Source organism: Lepidochelys kempii, chromosome 3 (assembly GCF_965140265.1).
Source record: "Lepidochelys kempii isolate rLepKem1 chromosome 3, rLepKem1.hap2, whole genome shotgun sequence".
Taxonomy (NCBI): Eukaryota; Metazoa; Chordata; order Testudines; family Cheloniidae; genus Lepidochelys; species Lepidochelys kempii.
Genome location: NC_133258.1, coordinates 13,418,524 through 13,434,416, shown reverse-complemented (window position 1 = coordinate 13,434,416; position 15,893 = coordinate 13,418,524). Strand labels below are relative to the sequence as shown.

At 41.3% G+C, this 15,893-nt stretch overlaps 1 protein-coding gene across 5 annotated transcripts in view; it reads right to left on the bottom strand.

Annotated features, from left to right (window-relative positions):
* LOC140908504 (serotriflin-like) overlaps positions 1 to 15,893 on the bottom strand; it is a 42,618-nt gene that overhangs the window by 17,788 nt on the left and 8,937 nt on the right. The window contains exon 2 of one of the 5 annotated variants that reach the window (XM_073335745.1): positions 486 to 580. The exons of the other annotated variants lie outside the window; for them this stretch is intronic. The gene's annotated coding sequence lies outside the window, so the exon portion shown is untranslated. The remainder of the gene's footprint in view (positions 1 to 485; positions 581 to 15,893) is intronic. 5 annotated transcript variants of the gene reach the window in all.

The following is a 15,893-nucleotide window of genomic DNA, read 5'->3' as shown; positions in this document are numbered from 1 at the left end:
GGAGAAAAACCTGTGCTCAGATACCCTGGTTTACATCAGGGGTAATTCCACTGAAATTACATCAGCATAAAATCAATGTAAGAGAGAGAAGAATCAGTCTTTCAGTGACTGAGCTTAACCACCTGCAAAGCAGGATAATAGATACCCACTGTGCAAAGTGATTTAAGATCCTTGCATGGAAAATGCCTTGAGATGATGGGCCAGATTTGGATCTGGATTACAATGGTGGGAATCAGATTAACTCCACTGATTTTTAGGAGAGTCATTTTTCATTTACACCAGCACAATTTAGATCAGAACGTAGCCTGGTAAACAGAAAATATTATTTATTAGTGTAGTTTCCCTGTGGGATTAGTGCATTAAAAGTGTAAAATTAAAAGTAAAGACATTTTGGTACTATTTACATTCTCAATAAAATACCATTGTGAGACAGTGCTGAATAAGTGTTTTCTCCAATATAATTTCTGTTAAAAAAAATTAGTTACCTTTCTCCAGTCTGAGTCTGTCTACCTTTGGAAGGGCTGTAAGTGTTTGAAGTTATCTCCACTCTAGAGGTGTGTATATATAGCACACCTACTTCCTGTTTTATAAACACGTGGTTTAAAAAAAATTACAATATCAGCACAGTGCAGCATTCTTTAAAAAGAACTAACTTTAATCAGGGAACAGCTGACTGAAATTCAGCTAGTCCACCTGTGGTGTTCTTGCCTTTAAAAAACAAACAACAACAACAGAACAAAACAAAACAAAAACAGAAATTGGCTCTCCTAACACATGCCAGGCCTGGGAAGGTCAGTCCTTTCACAGAGCAGGTGAAAATTCTTTGCCAATGTTCCACAAAGCTGACCTGTAGACACTTCTGCTAAAGGGGGAGGTGATGTAGCATTGATCCTCACAAAAAAGAAAGAAGGGTTATAGTGGCAATGACTGCTTTGTAAGTCTCATTTCCAGCCCTAGTAAAATAATGGAATAAATATTAAGGGGGGGAAATTACTGGGCCAGCTCACCCCTCTCTAACACAATAGCCTCCTTGCTAAGGAAAACTCTGTGCTAAGCCCACTTAGCGTTTTCCTGGAACTGTTTCCTATGTTAAAATATCTTTATTATGCTAGCTTCCAGAGGTGAGACTGGGGCCCCATTGTGCTAGATGCTGTATAAACAGAGAGTAAGAGAAACACGGATTGTGTTTGGAAAATGTCCAGTACATAGGTGCAAGTGTGTTTGGTTTGCACCTTTCCCCATGGAGCAGGACTCTAAATTCCCTTCCACAGCATGAAAAACTTTTCTACTTTATCACTGATTATTGCAGAACACCTTAGGGCATCTCACACCTCTGAGGCATTAAGGGTCCATAAGAAACAGCAACAAGACCTGGAGTAGCATTTAGAATTCTGATGAATGGAGCAAGGGGCTGAGCCAGTCACACTCTCCCCAGAAAGTGCCCAGGCTGCCAGCCCTCCTCCCTACAAGCAAATGGAAGAAGTAAATGGAAGGGGTCTAAGTATCTTCTACAGGGTTAGGACAGGACATGGGTCAGATAAATCCTAGAGTATTATGAGGAATAGGTCATTGGGCCTTTCCTCCTTCTTCCCATCAGAGCAGTGGTTCCCAAACTGGGGTTCGTGAACCCCTAGGGGTTTGCGAAATGTTACAGGGGGTTCTCGGGGAAAAAAATCCCTAATGACGGACAGAGCTGTCCCTAGGGACCCCGGGCAGCACAGGGCCAGCAGCCCGGAGCCCCTGGACTTCCAAGAGCTAAGCAGATCAAAGCAAGCGTATCTATCACACTGAGGAGATTTAAACTTCAAGACTCCTTATAAGAAATGGAAAGGGAGGTGGATATTTTTTGCCGTTTTTAAAATTAAATAGGCAGCTAGTATTGTTTTTAAAATTATTATGAAGAACAGGTTTAAGCTTTGTTGTCATGTGCGTTGTTTGCCTGGACTGCTCAAGACCTGAAAGCTTGTGTAGCAGTTGGCTTCTTAAGGGCAACAAAAATGATTAGGGGTCTGGAACACATGACTTATGAGGAGAGGCTGAGGGAGCTGGGATTGTTTAGCCTGCAGAAGAGAAGAATGAGGGGGATTTGATAGCTGCTTTCAACTACCTGAAAGGGGGTTCCAAAGAGGATGGCTCTAGACTGTTCTCAATGGTAGCAGATGACAGAACGAGGAGTAATGGTCTCAAGTTGCAGTGGGGGAGGTTTAGATTGGATATTAGGAAAAACTTTTTCACTAAGAGGGTGGTGAAACACTGGAATGCGTTACCTAGGGAGGTGGTAGAATCTCCTTCCTTAGAGGTTTTTAAGGTCAGGCTTGACAAAGCGCTGGCTGGGATGATTTAACTGGGAATTGGTCCTGCTTCGAGCAGGGGGTTGGACTAGATGACCTTCTGGGGTCCCTTTCAACCCTGATATTCTATGATTCTATGATTCTAAATATCTTCATGCTGTTTCACATCTGATACTCCTTGATAAAACATAGGAGCCTTGTCTTATAACAGCTTATTCAAAGTGATACAAGCTACGAAAGTGAAATCTTGGAAGAGTGTTGCCGTTTTCATAATGTAATAAAAATACTGTAATCATAAATAATAATAATAAATAATGTGTAATAAGCATGCCGTACAAACAAATGTTATGTTTCCAAGATCACTGCTTTTATAATTTATACGCAGGTAAAGGAGAAAATCCCCGGAAATATTCATTTTTAGGAGGGGGTTCACGAGACTTGACATTTTATTGAAAGGAGTTCACAGGTTGTTAAAGTTAGGGAACCACTGCATCAGAGGACAATGCCAGGCAAGAAGTGAGCCTGTACTCTGTAGGTGAGGATGCTTTGTGAGAAGACCTCGATCTATGGGGTTATGTCAAAAATTCTGCCACTCAAACCCTCTCTAAGAGTTCTGAATAGTTCAGATGAGCTTTGCATGAGCAATGTGCATATTTATTTTTGGATGCTTATCTGAACCTTTTGAAGTTCGTTCATCTAAGAGGCCTCACATTTCCTTTCATGCTCTGAAGTAGGAGCACAGAGGCTCCTGATTTCTGAGTCACTTGAGCTGCACTAGCTCTCTGAAGAGACCGGCAATTTTCCTTCAGGCACAGCACATTCTCCCAGGATACCAGGTGGGGAGCAGGAATGATCTAATATTAGCTCAGACCTACACCCAGGTAGCACACAATCCTTTCTGTGTGGGGAGGAACACTTTCACACGTCTAACGAGGCCCCTATTGAATATGAAAATACACAAGCCACAGTATGATAGATGTGAACCCGACATTCAGATAATCTGCAATGCCAACAGCAGTGCATTTATGTAAAACTATATTTCCATAAACCAGAAAGCAAGGGCCTGTATAAAGAACAATATGCTCACAAACATTCCTTTACAAAATCCGTACTTGTATATACAGGCACATCCCTTTGGTGTACAGAACATTTTTTCCCCACAGCACTTTATAATTCATTACCCGGGGATGAAAGAAGGAGGAAGAACCCAAAGACCAATACACATGATGTCTGGGACTGAGGTACAGAAAACAATTTGGCACGGTAATTAGCTTATCTTGAATAGGGATAAGTGAAGGGGCGAGGCATTGGATACCAAACACTGTCATCAATTCCTACTGATCATTGCTAAATGTGGGTTGTAAATTGAGCTTTATGTATTTTGGACTGGGTCTATAATGAAGTGCTTCCTTCCCCATCCTACCCATAAATCATAATCACCAGAATCTGATTAGAATTGAAGTACTAGGGGTGTCATCTTCGTGCCATTAAAGTTAATGGGAGTTTTGCTACATTTTCTCTTAGGGTACGTCTACCATGCAGTTAAACACCCATGGCTGGCCTATGTCAGCTGACTCGGGCTCATAGGGCTGTTTCATTGCAGTGTAGACAATTCAGGCTTGGAGTAGCGCATGGGGTCTGGCACCCTTCCTCCTGGGGGTCTGTGAGCCTGAACATCTACACTGCAATTAAACATCCTGTGAGTGTTTAATTGCAGTGTAGACATACCCAGAGCCTGCCTGGTCCACCTCCCATTGAAGTCAATGGAAGAGTTCTAACTTCAGTGGACATTGGATTAGATCCCCGTCAGTTGAAGGGAAATAATGATGTTGTGAGGATTAATACATTGACCCTTGTGAGCTGCTCAGATGCTCTGGCAATAGGGGACATACAAGCACTCAGATCTTGCTAGGGAGCATAGACCCTGCTCCCTTCTGGTGCCTCAGAAGATGCTAGTTGCCAGAAAGGGGACAGGGTGGGTATAAGGCCATTCCAAACTAGCTTGTAAGGCACAGAGGAGAAGCAAGCTGCACTCTTGTATAGTGACTATGCAGGAAATATAGAACTTATTAACAGTAGTAATGCTAGAGACACCCACCCACCCAGATTAATATCTTGGCATAATTTAACCCTAAACCGTTAAAAAAACAGGAGATGCTCTTTCTGTGTTTAACTCAGCTTGAGTAATCACAACAGCTAACTGCCTAGGTAACCACAATCTCTTGCTAAATTGTGAAGTAACTTCCTCTTTTATCTTTTTCTTCTATTTTATATGCTTTAAACTTTGTAATAGAGATATAAGATCTCAAGCTATGCTAGTTGATGCAGTTTCATAAGGCATAATATAGATAGATACATTTAAAATGTGTTAATTACAATATCATAAAATTAAAGCTATCTAAAGTGATATATAAGAGCTAGGTATTTTATTTTATTTTTAAAGGCATTCTCTAGCAGACCCCTTCAGTTTGAAGAAGCTTCATCGCCTAGGCAACTTGATTACAATGTATTGCAAATAGTTCAGACCGTGTTGTCTATTTTAAAATAGAAATTGATTAGTAAGATATATAACTAATCTTTAACATAAGTATATCTAGCAAGGTGTTTATTTTGTATCAAAGAAGCTGATAAATTTAAATGGTATGTTGAGAAACCAATGTGAAGTTAAATCTTTAAGGTGAGTCAAAATGTTTTAAGGCCTAAATGATTGTAAGACCTGATTGACTGCATGATTGGCAGTTGCACAGAGAGAAAGTTCCATATATGCAGCAATCCTACAGACTATCACTGAAGTATAGGGAATAATCAAATACTGGTGCAGAAGTTTGCATTGCTCTTTTTGTATGATTTCATTAATTGTTATGTTTCAGAGTAGCAGCCGTGTTAGTCTGTATTCGCAAAAAGAAAAGGAGGCCTTGTGGCACCTTAGAGACTATCCAATTTATTTGAGCATAAGCTTTCGTGTGGTGTGGTCTGGGTGAAAGCTGGAGGCATGTAGGTAGGAATAGCGGTCAGTAGGTTTCCGGTATAGAGTGGTGTTTATGTGACCATCGCTTATTAGCACCCAGACCACACCACACGATCCACTGTCTACAGCCAAGCTCTATGATACAACCGCATTTGCTCCAACCCCTCAGACAGAGACAAACGCCTACAAGATCTCTATGAAGTGTTCTTACAACTACAATATCCACCTGCTGAAGTGAAGAAACAGATTGACAGAGCCAGAAGAGTACCCAGAAGTCACCTACTATAGGACAGGCCCAACAAAGAAAATAACAGAACGCCACTAGCCATCACCTTCAGCCCCCAACTAAAACCTCTCCAACGCATCATCAAGGATCTACAACCTATCCTGAAGGACAACCCATCGCTCTCACAAATCTTGGGAGACAGGCCAGTCCTTGCTTACAGACAGCCCCCCAACCTGAAGCAAATACTCACCAGCAACCACATACCACACAACAGAACCACTAACCCAGGAACCTATCCTTTCAACAAAGCCCGTTGCCAGCTGTGTCCACATATCTATTCAGGGGACACCATCATAGGACCTAATTACATCAGCCACACTATCAGAGGCTCGTTCACCTGCACATCTACCAATGTGATATATGCCATCATATGCCAGCAATGCCTCTCTGCCATGTACCTTGGCCAAACTGGACAGTCTCTACGTAAAAGAATAAATGGACACAAATCAGACATCAAGAATTATAACATTCATAAACCAGTCGGAGAACACTTCAATCTCTCTGGTCACTCAATTTCTGACCTAAAAGTGGCTATTCTTCAACAAAAAGCCTTCAGAAACAGACTCCAATGAGAGACTGCTGAATTGGAATTAATTTGCAAACTGGATACAATTAACCTAGGCTTGAATAGAGACTGGGAGTGGTTGAGTTATTACACAAAGTAAAACAATTTCCCCTTGTTTATTCCACCCCCCTGCCATTGTTCCTCAGACGTTCTTGTTAACTGCTGGAAATGGCCCAGCTTGATTATCACTACAAAGGGTTTTCTCCCCCCCCCCCACGCTCCTGCTGGTACTAGCTCATCTTAAGTGATCACTCTCCTTACAGTGTGCATGATAAACACCCATTTTTTCATGTTATGTGTGTATATAAATCTCCTCACTGTATTTTCCACTGAATGCATCCGATGAAGTGAGCTGTAGCTCACGAAAGCTTATGCTCAAATAAATTGGTTAGTCTCTAAGGTGCCACAAGTACTCCATTTCTTTTTATTAATTGTTATGTTATTGGAGACTGACCAAGTGAATAATTCAAATGACATGATAGTGCTGCATGATAAATTACTAAACAAAGACAGAACCATCCAGGAGGGTGAAGACACTTTACAAAAAACCTCTAACTTCAAAATTGATGTTCCTACAGAAAGCTTACATTGCTGATGGAAAGAACATGGAATTGTGCAAGGTTGTCCAAGGGAACACACCACATAGCAGCCCACACAAAGTAATTTGTGGAAGTAGGTTACTAATGAGGGCTAAGGCAAAAGAAGTTCAACATATGGCCCAACGTGTCTTATAAAAATTGGCATGGCACAAAAAGTTTGCACAAAGATATGGGAATCTTCCAAACAAAGTTGCAAGAAGCCATAACGAGACACTCTGTTTTTTCACTGAGTCATGAGAAGGGACACAACTTGCATTCTGGTTGGACATTTCACATTTTTACCAGAAGCACTGGTCACTTTCCAATAGGCAGACATCAGCTTTGCCAAGGAAAAGAACGAGGCAATGCAGCCCTGTAGAAAATGTCTAAAATGTCCTGTGTTCTGCATATTGCTTGTTGAAGCTGAAACGTGTGGATGAGTGAGCTCACCTCCTCCTTGGAAACAACTAAGGTCTTGTCACTGACAAGCACTCAGTTAATTCTGTCTTTTAAAGTCCTGTGTTGGGAGACTGCTGCAAAACATTGAAAGAGAGGAGGAATTCAGCTATCATAATACCTTGAGCTAATCACCTGAATTAATTCTTTATCTATCTCGAGAAACTAGTAATTACAGTTTTGCAACTGAACTGGAGAACCAATCTTCCTGCCAGCTCCAGTTTATAAGTAGCAAAAGGACTTGTATTGTTTACTCATGTGTCAACTTGGTTATGTTAAGTTAAATGCTTCTCAGAAAGTACTTACGTGAGTTAAAAGCCTCTGAATAACTATAATGCACCATACGTACTTGTATTTCACCAATAAGTTTAGTCTCAGTTGTCTAGAAGTTATGCTAAATCAATAAGAATTGAGAATATTAAGGCTGGAGAAACTCCTTGCACTAACCAAGCCTAATATTGTTTGTAATAGGACCCTGTGCTACACTACAGCACAAGTTAGCTGTGAGAAATCCTGAGTTTTCTAATAATTCAGTTTAAAAAAATTTAAAAATCACAGATTGTGTGGTCAAGAGAATTGACAGCTTCTTAGACAAAAAGAGGAAGAAGTTTTGAATTGACTAGTAAGCTACAGATTTTACCACTATTTGAACCTTTGCTTAGAGTGGCATAAGAGTTTATAGCACTGGTGAAATAGATTGATAATTAAGGAACTTGTCCCAAATATCTAAATCCTACTTTGGAACTGTTCTGGTTGAAGTGACATGGGCAGTGACATCACTCCATTGGCAGATAAGCTTGATTGGAAGTAAACAAGTATCTATGTTTAGGATCAATACTTCTGTGTTGATGCTGAAATCATCTGCCTAGGCTAGGGTAAGATAAAAGTTGGCCTTTGGGAAAAGACTGTAATGAAACCTACAATTAATTGAACTGATTTCTTGTCTCTTGAAAATTGTAACATCCTGTGTTGAATTCAATTTGGACATTGTGAACACTATCATCTAACCAGCTTAATTTTTTTCCCGTAATTTCTCATTTGCTTTCAAAGCTATTTTGGCTAATTAAGATTTATACATTCATAATTCTCCAGTCTGTACTTTAACAAAAGAACACAGACCCAAAGAACTGCAAGAAATCTAGATGAGGTAACAGGTTATACTACACACAGTGGGATATAATTTAGTTAACCAATCTTTCTCAACCATTCCAGGGGGTCGGTTAACTGCCCTACCAATAGGAAATCTGGCTGAGTCAGACAGACTTCCTCTCAGAGATTCCAGGTGCAGCATGTCCCATATGCATCTCTGAGGGCACAATCTAGCCCGTAATATAGAGAAAGACTAACATACCAGATGTCACTGGACCAATGATTTCTGGGAAGGTATTTCTTTGATATATTGGGCTGCCCTTTAGGCCAGCTAAAGAACATGACCCAGATTATGCCAGCATGTGTAGGGCTATTTGAAAAGGATTAATACTATGAAGACTTTCTCCTTTGTTCCAGACCCTAGGTAGTACCAATAACCATTCTAGTGGGGTGAGGAAGGGAAGCCTAAGGACATTTTTTTTCCAGTAATGGATTTGCCATTACAATAAAGCTAAGCAGTTTAGATATTTATAATGATTTCCTAAATCTTTGTTCAAGAAATTTAGCATGTTGTCTTCTGTGAAGAGGTGACTGCTGAAGAAGAAGACAACCAACGAACTGTGAGGGCCTCCAGCTGAGTTAAGCAAACTGGGTCAGTGCTAGACTTATTTTCGTTCTACCAAGTAAAGTTTAGTATTTGTGTGTTTTTTTAAAAAGTTTTCTTTGAGTGATTTATTAGGATTTTTTCCTCCCTAATAATTGCATACTTTGAGAGACTCTATCTCTCCTTGTGGGAGGAAACCCGCTCAAAATAGAAGCTGAATGAATGCAAAGGAGAAGTATGAAATGTTCCAGGGTCAAGATGACATTATTGATTTCTTTAATTATTGCCTAAGGTCACTTCATTCTGGTCTGACAGCCTGATACTGGCTTGGTCCATTATCTTCTGTGGGAACTTTGCTACACAATCATGGATAAATCTCCTGGAAACATGCTTTTTATGTCCCACTGCTCACACAAAGATCCCAGAACCAGATTCTCATCTGGCTTAAATAACAATGGACTGAGAACTGGTTTACTGATGAATTTCAAAACACAATTGTTAATAGGGATCCTCAAGAAGAGGTGGTATTTCTAGTGGGATTCCACAGGGATTGTTTCTCAGCCCAAATCTAGTCAATATTTTTATCAATGATTTTTAAGAAAATATAAAATAATGGCTGATAAATCTGCAGATGATATAGATCAGAGGAGTGGTGAATATTGATGATGGCAGACCACTGACACAGAGCAGTTTGGGAAAATGGGCACTGCGAAAAAACATGCATTTTGTTGCAACCTAATGCAAAGTTTTTATTTATTTTATAGGAAAAAAATAATGTACTTACAGAATGGGGGATTGTATCTGGAAAGGCAGTGACTCTGAAAAGGACTTAGAAGTCATTGTAGATAACTAAATGTTCATGAGCTCCCAGTGTGAGGCTGTGGCTCAAAGAGCTAATGTGATCTTTGGTTGAATAAGCAAGGAAATATTGAGTGGGGGTGGGATAATGGTATTGGCTCAGTATATGGCATCAGAAAGATCAATACTGAAATACTGTGTCCCATTCTTGGTGTCTACACTTTAGAAGGATCTAGAAAAATGGGAAAAGGATTCCCAGAAAAGACAAAGCTGTGCTTTGAGGTCTGGAAAACCTGTACAGTGAGAAAGACTGAAGGGATTCAATATCTTAACTTGTAGAAGTTACTTGATCAGTCTTTGAGTACAATATGTGGAGAAGTGATCTTTAGTGTAATAGACAAAGGCATAACAAGATCCAGTTGTTGGAAACTGAAGCTACTAACATTCAAACTGAAAATAATGCAAACGTTTTGAAGTGAGGGTAATCAGTCACTGGAATAGTTTATCAAGGGATGTGGTAGATTCTTCATCACTTGGAGATGTTAAATTTGGAACTCCTTTCTAAAAGTTATGCTCTAGTGTTTTAATCACAAGTGACAGAGCTCAGTTCAGGAGTCACTGGGTGAAGTTCTTGGACCTGTGTTATTCAGTGTTGTATGCAGTGTTGTAGTAGCTATTGGTCCCAGGATATTAGAGACACAAGGCAGGTGAGGTAATATATTTTTATTGGACCAACTTCTGTGGGTGAGAGAGAGACAAGCTTTAGAGTACACAGAGGTCTACCTCAGGTCTGGGAAAGGTTCTCATAGGGTATGTCTACCAGGGCCGGCCCACAACATTTTGACACCTGCGGCAGGGAGCTCAAATGACACCCCCATGCCCTCTCGCTTGGGCCAAAACTTTGAAAGTTCTCAATTCTGCCTTCTTCCTGTTCTACTCCTCTCATGATACTGCTCTGCTACCTACCTCAATAAAGGAGAACTAACAACTTAAAAAGAAAAGGAGTTCTTGTGGCACCTTAGAGACTAACAAATTTATTTGAGCGGATGAAGTGAGCTGTAGCTCACGAAAGTTTATGCTCAAATAAATTTGTTAGTCTCTAAGGTGCCACAAGTACTCCTTTTCTTTTTGCGAATACAGACTAACATGGCTGCTACTCTGAAACCTAACAACTTAAAATGCCTTGTTCAAAAATTTTAAGTAACACTCAAGTTTCAAACGCCTGAACAGCAAATGTAACTTTTCTTGTCTGCATAGTAAACACTGGCATTTTTATCCATTTGAATAATCAAAGCGGTGCTTTCCGTGCTTTCTTGGCTAGAAAGATTTGAACTGCTTCCTTCTGAAGGTCCACAGTCTGGGCCAGCTCATGCTCTATTGAGATGGTTGCAAGGCCGACCAGCCTCTCCTGTGTCATTGTGGAGCGTAGATGTGTTTTTATTAACTTCAGCTTGGAGAAGCTGCATTCTCCACTGGCAACTGTTACAGGAAGTGTTAGAAGCATGCGCAGAGCAACAAAAGCATTTGGAAAGAGGGTGGTCATCTTATTTGTGCACATATATTCCAGAACAGCCTTTGGAGTTGATCCTGCTGAAATGTATCTTGAAAGGGCTTTCAGTTCATCACCTAAATCACTCATATCAAATATCACGCATGTCATCATGTGTTAACACTGTCTTTAGTGCCCTGCATAGCTGGTGTAGGTCTCCTTCAGGTATAGTGAGGAGTTTTGGAATATCATACAACATCCCAAACATACTGCTGTGTTCCATGAGCTTCATGAAACATTCTTCAACTGACTGTATTGCACAATCTAGCACCTGGTTAAAGAATTCAACTTTGAATTGTTGTTTGGGGTTTCTTATGGGATTATCCCGTGCCTCGTAATCAAAATGTCGTCTCCTTTGGTGACTCTTGTATTCTTGAATGGATGGAAAAATAGCTTCAGTGTGAAGTTCCTCTGCCAACTTCTGTGCACTCTTCAGAACATTTTGAAATCCCTCATCTGACCGGTAAGACTGTAGGTATGACTTTGCTTTGTCCAGTTATTCCATTGCTCCAGATATATCAAGGTCAACACCTTGGAGTCTCTTGCTTACAACATTTATTTCAAACAGTATGTCATGCCACAACACTAAGCCACACAGAAATTTGAAGTTATGTATGTTTCTGGTGATTCCATTTCCCTCTGCCACTGTTCTCCCACGAACGGTTCCTGTCATAGCATTATCCTCCATAATGGCAACTATGGCATCATCTGTCTTCCCAATTTGGTGTCTGATAGGCTTTATCGCTTCCACTTGACTTTCCCATCATGTGGCACTCAGTGGTTTCAGTGTCAGAGAAGATGTTCTCAGATGTTGCTTCGCAATTCCCATATCTTCCAGCTTTTTAAGAAGCACATTTGTCATATCCGCTCCTGTAGTATCATCAATGTCAATACATTCTAGAAAATGCTCTCTGACAGTCAGCATTGCAGGGACATTTTCACTAGGTTCTGTTGTTGTTACAAAACGCACCATTAAAGTCATTTGTTCCATATGGCTGATGTCAGGTGTGCAGTCCAGAATAACAGAGGAATATCTTGCTGACTTCAGATCTGCCACAATCTTCTGTTTGACTTTTGTTGCCAGTAACTGTATGATCTTATTTTGAATTGTTTTTCCAAGGTAGTGGTGTGTGTACATTTCTTGGGTGGTGACTATTTTTTTATATGCTCCTGGAGTACAACATCAAACTCAGCCATCAGCTCCACAATTTTAAGGAAGTTTCCATTGTTTGGCACATACAGCTGTCTGAAGTGCCACACAGTGCTAGGTTGTGCATAGCAAGCATTCTCACAAATGCAATGAGCCTTTTCAGCACATTTTGCCAGTAAAGAGACTCTGATGCAATCTTCTCTTGATGCTGATCATCTATGGTGGCCTTTAACCTTAGTCTCCTCTCAAGCTCTTTCCACCTATGGAAAGCTCTCTGGTGATTTGCTGCTTTCTCATGGCATGCCAGATTTCAAGCCAGATTTTTCCAGTCCTTTGTTCCTGTAGAACCCAATGTGGCTGGAACATTGGACTGGAAGAGTTTGCAACAAAAACAGTATGCAGCATTCTGGGTTTTTGAGTACATAAGCCCTGGCCTCTCCACTTTGTCACCATTGGGGATTTCACCCCAGTAATGTGTTGGATGGAAACTTCTATTTTCATTTTCTTTGGGGAACATGAAGTTTTTCACTTGTTGTGGCCCATGCAGTACAAGGAAGTCCCTCAGGCTACTGCTCAAGTGGGTCCACAGTCCTGGATCATCTAGACTTAAGGAACTAAACTCAGCAGCACCTGTTTCTTGCGCCCCACCACACTCTTCTCTGAACTACACTTTTCTTCAGGAATGTGCATGGTTACATCCATTTGAGATGGAGATACGGATGCTGCAGTAGCTGCCAGGTCACCTGCACTCTGACTAACTGGAAGATCAGGCATCTCCTCGCCACTCACATCCTCACTGGGGCCGGAAGGCTCACCGTGAACATTTGTGTCTGTATCTCAGGAGAGCTCCTTCCTGCTTAGATAGAAAAACTTCCTTTGCTTTCTCTCTTTTTCTGAATGCTGCCTCTTCTTTCACTCATGACTGCTGTTCTGTGCCAGCTAGAGTGGCTCTCAACACTCAGTTGAAGGGGACAAATAAGCAGGCTGGTAGCAGGGCCTAAGTGAGGGAAGACATCGGCGTCTTAAGGGCCTAACTGGCTCCTACTACTTCAGTTGACTGCCTGTTCTCCTCAAGAGGGTTCAGGGAAGCAGCAGGAAACAAGGAGGTCCCTGAGAAGCTGGTGTCAACCAGTCCAGGCTCCTGGGGGTGCTAGAGAGGTACATAAGAGGCTTCTCCTCCTCTCTCTCTCTCTGCAGCTCCTGCTGCTTTCTGTTGTTCCCTCTCACCTTTTCTCCTGCCTGCCTGTTAGGTCTCTTGTGCCCTCCTTCCTCCAGCACAGCACTCCACCATCTCTGTGCATTGAGAGCAGAGAGAATACAGATGCACCAGCAGCAGACACAATTTTCTACACTCTGGGTCCTAGTGGCGCCCCCGCACAGTCTGACACCTGAGGTGGTCGCCTCAGTTCTCCTCATGGTAAGGCCCGCCCTGATGTCTATACAGCAACTAGACACCTATGGCTGGCCTGTGCCAGCTGACTTGGACTCCTGGGGCTCAGGCTGTGGGGCTGTTTCACTGCTATATAGATGTCTGGCCTTGGGCTGGAGCTCAGGCTCTAGGACCCTGTGAGTGGGAGGGTCCTAGAGCCTGGGCTCCAGAGACGGGGGAGAGCCAGAGATGTAGGAAAGGCTCAGGGGAAAAGCAGCAAGGCCTGGACCTTGGCTACTGATTAGAGGGTCCCTGAGCTAGACCCCCAAGCAGAGGGAAGGCCCTGGTTCTATTACAAGGTATTGGGGAAGGGGTAAGCCCAGGCAATGGAAAATGGAGTGCCTGGAACCGTTTGCCCTGAAAGATCTTGACACCCCAGAAGGGGGCAGCATGTGTAATGATCTGGCCGGAGGGCCAAGTTGCAAAGACTTGGAGTTGCAGAGATGGGTGAAAAGCCTGTGAGATGAGGGTGCAACACCTGAAGGAGCTAATGCCGAGTGGCCAGGAGGAGGTATCCCAGCGGTGAGTAGAGTGCCCCGGGAAAGAAGCACTTCAGTATGTGCTTGAGACACACATTTTGGTGAAACTGAAGCAAAAGCTTAAAGCTAAGCATGTGCTTACCTGGCTTCCTGTGAATAGAGATGGGCTAACATATATGCCTAAATGTTTTCCTTACTCAGGGTCTAAGGGCTTCCTTAGAAGTGTGTGAGTAGGGTCTTAAGGTAGCCCTGTGTCTTCCTACATGTCTGGTTCTAGATGAATAGTCATGCCTTTACTCTGTTTCCTTACAATCATTTTTTCCTTGAAAATAAATTTTCCTTTACCTCTGATTTTGTTTTCCTCTCCACATCTTAAGTCTCTTCAACAGGGTCTCTATTAGATCAGTGTCTCAATGATCACTGATTAGTTTCTTCTTAATAGCTCTTTATTGCACATGTTGTTTTTTCAGAAATCTCCTTCTTTCTTCCCTTTATAATTGGGCAACAGCAGGACTTCAACAACTTCCCTGTTCACTTAGCCATTGAAAAATATGCTTTCCTCTTACTCTGACTGCCTCAAGTGCAGTTGTACATACCCACACTGGTCCAATATATCATGTAAATTGCCAGATTGCAGCCAACTGGAAATCTCCTATTTCCTTTCCAGAATAATTACAAGTTTCAGAAAGCTTTGTCTAATCCAGTCTTTGGAAAATGAATCAGAAAAGAGAAAGATATTTACACAGCACTATGCTGTTTGTGACCATTTCAACAAAAACACCCTTTCCCCCTCTAAACACTTTTAAGCATCCATAGATTTCCCACAATTAACTTTTCATGTTCTGCTCCTCATTCATTTCTCACTCTAGGTTTACAAAATGCTTTCCATATACTCTTCCCCCTGTTCAAGCTCACTGGTGGCAATCTAGTGATATCTGACCTTTTTATTAAAGCCCCAGCTCCTGGACTCATGCTTATGAGAATTTCAGTTTTCATTTAAAAAAAAAAAAGGAGGAAAAAGGAAGTTTCTAGCCCTCATGACTGCAGAGAAAAAGCATAGAAACAAGAACTTTAAAGGATTGAAAACTAGAAGGCAAATAACCAGACAATCTGCTCATATATTTATATATTTTTCAAGTCACTTGATTTTGGGGAGCTCTGACTCGTGATTTTGAACAATTAAGTTTGGCAGTGCTCACGGGGCTCATCTCACTTGGAATTTGTAATGCCGATGGCTGAGTTGTCAGCAGTGGCTTGCATGTTAATTTGCTAGCCACTGTCTCAGTCTGGTTAGATGATTTCTCCCCTTTTAGAAAAGTGCATTGTGGAGTTTAATGGTTCATAATTTGTTTGTGTGTATGATTCACATGCTGTGTCATTTCCTGTCTTTCTGTCGTTTATGCACGTTGGTATGTCTATACTTACAGTTAGAGCAAATCAAAAACTTTTAATTGAAAGCAGTTTTCCATTGGAAAATGCCATTTTGCCTAAACCAAAATTTTTCGTGAGGTAATACCAATTTATCCAAAACTTCTTTTCCAAAAAAGATTGGTAAAACATTTCGAGAATGTCACAGCAGCTCAATCTGACACTTTCAGAATGGAAAGTTTTGATTTTTTCATTTTGCAACTACTTTATTTTGTATAAAAAA